The following is an 11,612-nucleotide window of genomic DNA, read 5'->3' as shown; positions in this document are numbered from 1 at the left end:
AAGTAATAATACCACATGGGGTCCAGTTCTTGTATAACCACATTATACAAAGTACCTCCACTACGATGTCCTAATACATCAGTAATTCGGATCTAAATTAAATATTTTCATAATACTAGTGAACCATACAAACTGTATTTAATCCAAAGATTCCATATAACTTTGTTTTACTGTAAACTATATAAATTTATTTCCCACAATCTTAATCCTCTTGTACCAATACAAGATTATAGTCACAATAATGAATTTGGGAATTTTTTGGTATTCAAATAATCATATTAAATAATTAATATATGTAAAAGCCCATCTCATTTATTTAATTCATAAAAACATTGTCTAACTCATATGCTTTCAAGGGAACAATACCTAAAACACAACGCCACAACACACACCTCTATCACTTATTCGAAACCCAGAATTCAAGCGCCACTCACCAAATTGCCTCCATTACCTAGGCTACCTCAATCGAAAGCCCAGCTCCATCACCACCCCGTAGCCACAAAATCCTCTTCCCTAACGTACACACATAGCAACTTTGACCTTCTAATAGACATCCCGTGTGACTCTGACAAATCAACAGATCGAGCTACTCACCACTTAAGTCATTAAGGTTCAACAATTTCATTGAGTTTCCCTTGCTTATTTTTTGTGATTTAGAGTAGTTTTCTCCCCAAATCCCTGTAGTTGTAATTTTTGAGCCTGAGTTTCATTGCCATTTCTTAGTCAAAGTTGAGGTCATACTTTCACTGGTTGTGATAGATTCGATTATTGCTAATTTGGTCATAATTTTGTGCTAGCATGCTGCCTACCTCCCATGATCACTCAGTCCATATGAAACATATGATTATGCTTTATTGTATCCTCACCAACAAGTCTATCAATATAGGGTCTATAATTTCTAAAAAGATTCGTGAGTGTACGTCTAAAGTGGGCGGGAAATTTTTTTTCCATAATTTGTTCACTCGCCTTTGTAAGGATTCCCATGTTCCCATTAGTGATGAGGAAGAACGGTTGACCCATAAAGGGGTTATTAGCACACGCCCTTCTTCGACACAACAAGGTGCCTCATCCTCCTTCAATATGCTCAATGTCATGGTGAAATTGGATAGGTAGAAGGCCTACGAAACATGGATTTGTGAGCATCTACATGATCATTGGGTGTATGAGTAGCAGTAGGATTTAGTGATGCAGAGTGCCCTTAAGAAGAACCTCCCCAAAATTGCACTGCCTTTCCTTGCATTCCTTTAGAACATCTTGAAGCCATGGACTGAAGAAGCAACTTAAGAGAAGGACTCTCCTGCTAAGGATTTAGCGTAGTGTGCGAGGGAGTACTTCTTTTCGTTGTTTTAATTTTACTTTTTTTGTTTACTTTGCCTTTTGTTGCACTGTGACTGTTTCATTTAGTTTAGTTTAGTATGTTATGTTATATTGTGTTTTGCATTGTGTTGTTAGTCTTATAATTTGTTATGGTCTTTCTTTTATTGTCTTTAAAAGGAGTTTGTTTTAGTTTTACTAGTTCTTAACTTGGGGATCAATGATGAACCATATATATAGAAAAAATAAAGAAACATTTTGCATCCAATGTCACAAATCCATCACCTTACATCTTGTTTAGTGTATTAGACTAATAGTACTCAAGTTTTAATGGAGTTTGAAAAATCACGATGATAGTGTTGATCTCCTTTTTGTGTGCTTAGCTTGACCAATAATTTCTTGAACCCTTAAAGCTAGCTAGATTTTGGGAGAGCTTAAGTATCTATAATTGGTTAGTGGTTCCTTTAAGGCGAAATCCTAGAAAACACTTAACCACATACATGATTTAGGCCTTCTTTGGACTGTTGGAGCCTATTAAGTAACCGTTATATACTTTTTATCCGTAGTTACCCCATTGAGCTTAATTGCATCACTTTCATTCTTTGCCAGATGCTAGCCTAGCTATATACACATCCTTGCACTATACCCTTTGAGAACCTTGGTCTTTATTGGATATAAATTGAGTGCTGCCTAATGAGGGAGGTTGAAACGAATGTCATTTATTATGTTGTATTTTGTTGAGTGCTTGCATTGTTTTCCTTTATTTTTTCAACATTGGGGACAATGTTGATAATTAAGTTTGGGGTGTGTGAGTCATCATGTGGTTCTCTTGCCATATATATATGCTTTGATTTGAATGAAAAAAAAAGGAGATACATAGTCAAAGAAAAGAGTGCACCCCTTGGAAATATGAATCAAAAGAAAAAGAAAAAAAAATGTGTACAATGAGTTACAAACAAGTTTGGGGGTGTATCATTTCAAGAAGAAAAAAACAAAAACAAAAGTAGTGTGTTACTTGGTTTGTTTGTTTGTTTGTTTGTTTATTATTAATAAAGGATAATGCAAAAGTGATATTCAATTTATTCGGGGTATTCTTTTGGGAAGTGAGTGTGAGCTCTTACTTTGGATCCTAGGAAGAATAAGGTGTTTTAAGGTGATTTGAACCAAAAATGACTTCTCTTGACAACCTTTACCTAAAACTTAAATTAAAGATTGGAAAATTCCTTGTGATATTTGGTTTAGTGTTTGTCTACATTAGTAGAGAGGTATTCATTAAGTCAACCTATGGAGAAAATTATTAGGCTTTAGGATCAAGTCTGGTTTGTTTTGGGGGAGAAATGAGAATGTTTGGGAAGTGTTGTGTGCACACTTTAGAGAGAAACAATTGATTCATGGTTTGATAACATCATTAGCATTTGAGGAATTTGGTTGAAAGCACTTGGAAGAGGCATCATTTCATCTGTTGGTTTTTTATCATGTCATTGACAGTGCAACAGAAGCATGAGATAACATTTAAATGCAATAATAACAATTTTTAAAGCACAGGATCGAATCACTATAAGAACCGTAACTAGAATGAAATCTTTCTCATGCGAGATGAATTTGAATAAAATAGAAAATTACAAACACCTTCTAGATATATAACATGCGTAGATCAAATACCCTTAGCCTCCTAACCAACGATCTTCCATACTATGGCTCGCACAAAGAGAAGGAGACAGATTGATGTCTATGCTACTTGGTAGGATACACAAGAACACCTTTCTGGATCTCAACACATGAGGGAGTGTTCTTTTCACAATACATAGAGAACAAAGTTCTCTATTTTTCTCTGTTGATAAATAACGTGAAATGTATCTAACATTTTTTACTCTCTTGATGTAATGTTATTTTAATATAACAATCAAAAGAAGACCTAGCCCTAATCTTATTAGGCCTAGATCGAACCATGGGAATGAATCTACAGGGCTATCACCTTCTTTGGCCAGATCTTCCAAGTGGGCCACAGTCCATTTGGACTGTGGTTGGCACCAATTGTAGGGCTATGGGTCGTGTGGTATTTTTCTATATTTTATGTAGTACACAAATATACCACAAAATAAAATATGATTAAATTAATTCTCAATAAAAAAATAATTCACAAATTTATTAAGACAGTTTTATTTTACATTAAATATTATTTCAAAAATAATATTAATTTGCGAGATTAAAAGTAATTCTTTATTTTATTTTTTTACTTCCTTTTAATACCAAAATCATACCTCTATGTTATCGAGCTAGTACGGGGAAAGTATGGACCCATAGTTCTAAACTCCAATAATTTAATTAATTTTACTAATTCTTAGTTCCATTATTTAGTTTATTAACTAAGAATTATTCCACTATAAATTCATAGTTGAACTCTCAAAACCACAATCATATATTATTAGAAACTATAACTATAAAGTATTTCATTGATTTAGTCATTGCATGAGTTATGAGCCTGTGCTAGTTGTTCATAATTAGAGATAGGTCTTAATGTCCGTTAACCTCTCTAATTATGTTTTTGTCAATTAGTTCCATTTATTCTCTAATGAACATTATTCTATAAATATAATTATAGAATGAAATTTTTGTTCTCTAATAGAAATTGAACGCTTTATGTTCAGGCCCCGAATCAATACTAAAAGGAACAACTAATCTTCTTTCATTTAAGTAAGGAGTAGATTCCATATCTGTAAAATATGTTCCCAGCCACTTGTAGTTCTATGACTCCAAGATATTAGGAATTTGGTCATAGGAATATTGAACCTTATCCAATATGTTAAAAGTCATAAAAGCATAAATAATAGTTCGATACGCACTTCAGGATTAAGGTCAAGTCTCAAGTGACCATCCATTGATTAATGTTGAACTTCTATATTTTAACGGGGATTATCAGAAGTTCTTTCTTTCATCGTGTTCCAGTCCAATACAATATGTATTGTATACGATACCTCCATCTCTTTGCATTGCTATACTTAACAGTTTTGATAAAGTGCTCTATCTTAAATAGCAGATAGATCATACTCATAATCTTTATTAAATAAAGTTCCCACTTTATTTAGCAATTATGGAAAATTATTATATTATTATATTGAATAAAACCTACTTGTATATATATCACTTTACATATACTTAATTAAAGACCACATCCATAATATTGGATCTTCATGATAAATGACATGTATAACTAAATTCAAATATTAGTGCAAAATATTTACTTTATTTAATTAACAATAATTGTTCATACATAAATACTCTTTTGGGGCACAAATCCCAACATCATCATCATTTTCAATAAAATTATGTGAGCATTTACCTTGTTAGGCCAAATACTAAAAAAGAATCTCCTCTTGGTTGTGGTGTCCTTTGTTTTTTTTGGTTGTGTGTGATGTCTTGTTGTGAGTTAGTTTTTCTTGTGTTTTTTTTTTCTTCTTTTTAGATTCATCACTCAAGGGCAAGTAATGAAATATGTTTCGGGGTGTGATAACTCTATGATATAGAGTTATTTATTTTACTTTCAAAGTTGATTTTTTTTTTATGAAAATAGTGATGAATTGAGTCCTTAGTTATTGAATTTATAGTTCATTTCATCTTTGTGTATTGTGAAGTCTAATTTTAGAGTTGAAATGTCTATAGAGTAATCAAGTCTTACCTTTAGTTGACCCTTAGACCTCAACTTCGAAGAGAATCCTTGCTTTGGTTGATACAGAGACTGACAATAATACGTTAGACTTAACCTAATTTCCATTTTCGTCTCAAAATACTAACCCTAAAACCAAAAGACCAATTTTTCCCTAATTCTAACCCTCTCACAATTAGGATCAAGTCCTTTTAATAATTTCACACAAAACTAATACTTTTCAATTTTCTTAATTAACTTATGACCCTAAAGTCCTCTAAATTACACTATGGCCCTTAACTACCAAATTTATGACACTTATGCCCTTACTACTTGAAGGAATCATTGTTATTGCTCATAAACGGAATTTCACAAATTGTTCACATAATCATATTTCAAATCATAACCTAGTCAAATAAACACATAATCATGTATGTACATAAAATTACAAAAATACCCACAAAGGTTACCATATTACGAAAATACCCTTTTTAAAAGGAACGGATATTACATTTTTTCATGGGGTACATCTCGCAACATGGGTCTTGAAGTGTGTGAGTCTTGTGACATGATTAGAGCTGTCGATTCATGTTATCATGTTGTGTTTCGAGTCAACATGATTTCGACACGATTATACTTGACATGAACACGACACAATTAAATAATGTGTCATAAATGTAAACTAGAATACAAGACGTTTATAAACAAATTAACCTATGACACAACACATTTAACACAATATTTAAATAGATCATATTCAGGTTGTGTTAACCTTACATGAAACATTTCTATTTTGGGCCTATTTATAACCTATTTAACCCAGATAGATAAATATAATAATAATAATAATAAACAGGTTCAAACAAGTCATTTTAACCTATATAATACTTATTTATATGTTACATAGGTTAATTTTAACCTATGTAATCAACTCAAAATTAAAACATAAATCAATATGGAAAATATAAGATATCATACACTAAAATACAACATTATGTAATCATAAATTCTCCAAAATAAAATATTATTTTATTATTTTAATTTTTAATTTTTAAATGAATGTAGTAAACATATCATAAATATATTAATAAATAGGTTAAGTTTAAGTTAACCTATTTATAAAAGTTTTAGTAATCTATACTTAATCATGTTAAACGGATCAATTTCGGGTTTAGTGGGTTAACATAGTTTTAACCTGAAATTTAATCGTGTCTAATTGAGTTTAACCTATTTTGACTCATATATTTTTATACTAAACTCAAACCCACTAATTTCGTGTAGTTTTTGAGTCATATTATCGTGTCAGGAGCATCACATAAAAGACTTAAGAAGCATTGCGAGACACGACCTTGTTTAAGGATGATGCAAGAAATGGCCTCACATAGAGGGATGCTATTTTCCTGAGGTGAGGTCTTGCATGGAGGGGATGAACCTCACGTGATGAGTGTAGTTATCCTTTGTCAGGTACTTTTTTTTCGGCATTAACACTTGGCTTTTATATGTTCTTGTAGAATTATTGTGATGCTACATGTACTACTCACTGGAAGTAGTACTGTGTGCCATTTTGTAAACCAAGTATAAGGGATGTGTAAAACCCTTTCCCTTTCTCTCTTTAGTATGATATTTTTAGAAGCCTTTCTTTTTCCTTTGGTATAAGACTTTAAGAAGCATTTTTTTTTCTTTGGTATAATACATTGAGAAGCCCACTTTTTTCTTTAGTATGGAAATGCCCTGTTTTCTTTGGTATGATACTTTGAGAAGCCCACTTCTTTCATTATCATGGGACTTTGAAAAAGCCCTTTTTTTTTGTATGAGGAATTTCTGGAAGTCCACTTTCTTATAGTGGCAATAGTCTCCTAGGTGCACTTGTCTATTCTTGTAAGGACATGTTAACCCTTTGGGTCTTTGCTATCCTTTTTTAATTTTTGCGTGCACTTTTGATTTTCATTCGAGAAGTGTTTTTCTCGTTGTTAGGCATAGTACGATTTTGGAAAGTGTCTTCTTTGAGACCATTTTTGGCTACCCATCTTGAGGTTCCTATTTTTTTCATGAGCCAAGGGGTATAAGGCCTATGGGATCGAGGTGTATCTCGTGGAGATAAGGGCTATAAGGCCAACATGTGTCTCATGGAACAAAGGCTTATGAGGCTTAGGTGTATCTCGTGAAACCAAGGGCTATGAGGCCAAGGCGTGTCTCGCAGAGCGAAAGGCTATGAGGGATATGGGGCAGAGGCATATCTCACGAGGCCAAGGGTTGTGAGGCCGAGGCATGTCTCATAGAGCCAAGGATCATGAGGCTAAGGTATTGTGTGGGGTGGTCATCCTTCGGGGTGACTATCCTTGTATGGATGTGCTCTTTCATTTTAAACATTTTTCACCCTTATGACGTCTATGAGGGTAGATGCCATGGGCTGTTTTTTTAGTATTTATTGATGTTATGCCCCTCAAGTGGTTGGCGAGATTCATTTTGACAAACACTTTGGTTACTCTGCTCTCATATGCATTTTTGGAAATTTCAATTGGTAATGACTGCTATGAGTGAACTAAATGCTTTGAATATATGGAACACAATTGAAGAAGTAAGGGGGGCGTTTTCTCCCTTTACTCAACCTTCTCTTTGTTTGGGGATGTCTCTTTCATCCAATGATGTCTTCTTGAAGGAGGAGGTGTTCACACTATGTTGTTGCTCCCATCTTCTTTATCGCATTGTTGGCATGAAATCTTCATGGCCCTCCAAACGTGGGGGATTGCTCCTTGAAAGTTGGGTCCTCCTTGTAACGCCCTGTGTTTCAGTCACCTACTAGTATCTAGAACACAGTGGTGAGATATGTATGAATATTATTTTGATTAATAATATATGCTTGAGAAGCAAATTTCATGTTGTTAATGTTAGCCAAAGTGTGAAATGTGCGGTTTTGTGACAAACCAAGCATTTCGGTCTCTGAGCGATATAGATACCCTAACCAGGTAAATTCTCAAATAAAATATTAATGGTCATAAAATTATTGAATTATTTTATTTTAAGGTCTAAAAAGTTTGATTTTTGTGTGAAAAATCTATAAAAGTGCATTTTTTTGAAAAATGCCTATTTAGCCAAAAATAGAATTTTGGTTAATTAAATTCCATGAGATGTGAACATAGGAGTATGGCCACTTAAATTAAATGGTAAGACACATTTAATTTTATTACCCTAGGTTAAGAATTCAATTTAGTGAAGTTTCAAAGAAAAATATTTAAAAGGCAAGGAGATATAATTTTTCAAAGTTGAGTAAAAATTCAGGATTTTCGAAATAGGCTCTCTGGACAGCCACAGTTATCAATGCTTTCTACTAAGTAATAATTATCATTTTGACCTAATTTTTCGTATGAACATTGTTCACTATAATGACCCAACTAATTCTAAGACCTTGGACCATTAAAACTACTAGACATCGCTACTAATTTAAATAAAACATACATAAAAAATATTCATAACTTTATTAAAAACTCCAAAGTAAATATTGAAATACATAAATGAGTGATATGGGATCCCATTATTTTAAAATAAAGGGTAACTTTAAACTAATGGAAATTTCTTACAATGCTAAATGCAGAAAAATACATAGACACATAATTTAAAGAGACTAAAATAACGTTGTCCTCGAATCGTCACACAGTCCATCGAATCCCTTCATCCTTAATACACAAACCAAGCTACCAAGAATCCTTTCGCCGCCATAACTATTTTCCTGGATACATAAAAAATAAAGGAATGAGCCTAATCCCCAGTAAGGAAAATCTACTAGCACATACAACATTAAACATAAACATAAGACTATAAAACATATACTATAAAACAACATATACTATAAAACATATATCACAACTCTGACCCATGTACATGGTAAACATTAGGGTTTGCTAGCTAAGCAACTATGAGCCTCTAGCAACATAAAAAAATATTCATATATACATCATAACATATCATAACATATAAGCATAAAGAAACTATCATATTTTCCTTACCAACATCGGGATATTTGAGAACAAGGATGGATTTGGAACACTCCTAAAACCAACAATAAGAATGTGAGTATTTCTAAAGAAAGAGATGATAAAGAAATGAACTAAACCACCAAGAAGAAACTTACCGAAAAGAAACCTTAAGTTCAAAGAACTTAAATACCTAACCAAGAATGGAAAACAACAAGTTAGGATTTGAGTAAAGAAAACTAAAGGAAACCAAATAACCATATAGAAATGAACTTAAGATTAGGAATACCTTTGAATGTACTAGAACCAAACTACACATTGATATTGAAAACACACTATTTATCTCACTGCCCAAGTGTTTATAAAGCTTAAGATGATAAAGTCTTACCCCAACCCAAGTGTTTATCACTCTACAGTAACCCTTGCAGCTTGAAGGCTCTGAACACAGCTTGAAGAATGAGAAAAGTGGCTGGGTACTAGGTCCTATTTATAGAGTTCAAGGAGTGAAACTACCTCCTTTTATCTTGAATAAAATAATGAATATTAATTGAAAAATATTTGAATATTCATTCAACAGGTGCTGAAGACTCGGTCAAAACATTCAGAGGCTAGTCAACAGGTTAAGGAATGAATCAAACTCTGTTTCTACAACATTTGAAAAAGTGGTCCTAGGGCCCATATATTGCCCAACCTAGGAGATATATCGCGTGGCCCTATGTCCTGAGTGCTCGTGGTTTCGATCGTGCGAAGTTGACGTGTTTTTCGTATCTCCCGTGTGGCGATATATCGCCCCTATAGCTGCGATATATCGGCATACGTTGAAATATTAGACACGTAATTGCACTTTATCAGCTTAATTTGAATTGATTAATCAGGTTTGACTGAGTAATACGAGATTCCAGCAAGTTCTGGAAGGGTCTAGAGCTTCTAGAAACTTCTATTTTTGAATTATCCACTTAAAATGCTTAAATCCTCAAAAAAAACAAGATTGTGGCAAGTGTCATGCTCTTATTAGTCTAGGAAGATTCTAGAGTTTCTAGAAGTTTCTTTTATTTAAACTATAATTAAATCCTTAAGTAAACCTGCACATGACAAGTGATATGATCTTATTAATTCTATCTAAACCTTATAGTATAATAAATGACATTTATAATTAGCTATATTAATCAAACATTATGTTATAATTAATATTCTTAAATTATAGGTTAAACTTATATATCTATGAGTGTTGCTACGAGTGTTCAACTATGTCCTGGCTTGAACCAAAAATCACGGTAACTATCATACTATAACTACTACTAGCTACTACCACTACTACTACTATCTAACTAGCTAAGTAAAGTTCTGAGACTCTACATTCACACACCCTAATATGGACCTAAGAAATTTCAGACCTAAATAATGAATCAATTGTCTTTTATGATCTCTCAAATTTTAAGAAAAATGTTAAAGAATTTCCTGGACAAATTCAAAAGGGTATTTTTAAAAATAGTTTTCACAATGCAAAAATGATTATTTTTGTATAAAATTTTGCAAGGGACTTATTGTTATAGCGAAGATTAATTCTGCAATGGTTGGAAAATTTTAGTATAAAGGTTTTTAAAATATAATTGTCTAAAGTTAGCAATTTAGAACTAAAACGGACAACTTTTATTCTTAGTAAAAAAATGGGATTTTTTTTAAAAATAGTAGATTTTAAATCTACTTTGATCTTAAGAATTGTGGACTTAAGTTTAGTACACTAAATAATTATTAGGGTTAATTTGGATATTAGAAATTAATGAATTTTGTTTAAAGAAAATTAAAAGGGTCCAAAGTCATTGAGAGATGATGACTAGGGTTGCTTATGCTCCACGTGAGATATTTGTGGCGTGAGTCGCAGCTGTGACCTTTGCTAAGAGATAAGTATACTTGTAAAACTTTGTAGTTTGAACGGTTCTAAGGGTGCTTATGCTCCATTGTGATATGTTATTTTAGTCCGATACATGACCGTGAGAATTGGCCAGGAGATAAGTATACCAGTAAAACTTATGAGTCTAAAAGATCCTAGAGGTCCTTAAGCTCCATTTGGATATGTTATTTATTGGTTCAATTAGATATAATGACAATAGGACATGGGGTAAGTATACCAATAAACCCTAGGAGTCTCAATGAGTCATCTTCAATTCACCTAGCATGTGTGTTAGTATGAATGCCTTAGGTAACCATTGGTTGCTCTCGAGATGGATTTATGGTATGGATACTAGTGCGAAGACTTGAGTCTTCACTGTGGTTGGAAAGATATACTAGGTGATATCTTTGCCAACTCCCAAGTTGGTTTCTAGGGAATATTATATTTGTTATTATTATGTATTTTCTTTGGTCTGGATTTCGGCAAGGTTATATGTTTCACTACTTCTGGTTATGGATTTGTTATATTGCTAGGATACTTAGGCATTTTTGAATTTTTTTTTTAGGGCCCGGATTTATCCGGTACCCTAAGTATGGTAAGATATCTGTTGTGTGGACAATGACTTGGTCATTATTCCCTGTTGTGTCTATTCTTCTTTGTGTTGAGAGATTTATTTTACTGAGCGTTATCGCTTACCTAGTTGTTCATGTTTTAGGTAAGGGAAAGGATAAGCTGGGGCAGTGAGCGTCGGGGTTTGCTTGCAATGAAGTACATGTGGCTTGACCTCTAGGAG

Source organism: Humulus lupulus, chromosome 4, assembly GCF_963169125.1.
Source record: "Humulus lupulus chromosome 4, drHumLupu1.1, whole genome shotgun sequence".
NCBI classification, from domain to species: domain Eukaryota; kingdom Viridiplantae; phylum Streptophyta; class Magnoliopsida; order Rosales; family Cannabaceae; genus Humulus; species Humulus lupulus.
This window is presented reverse-complemented; position numbering follows the sequence as displayed.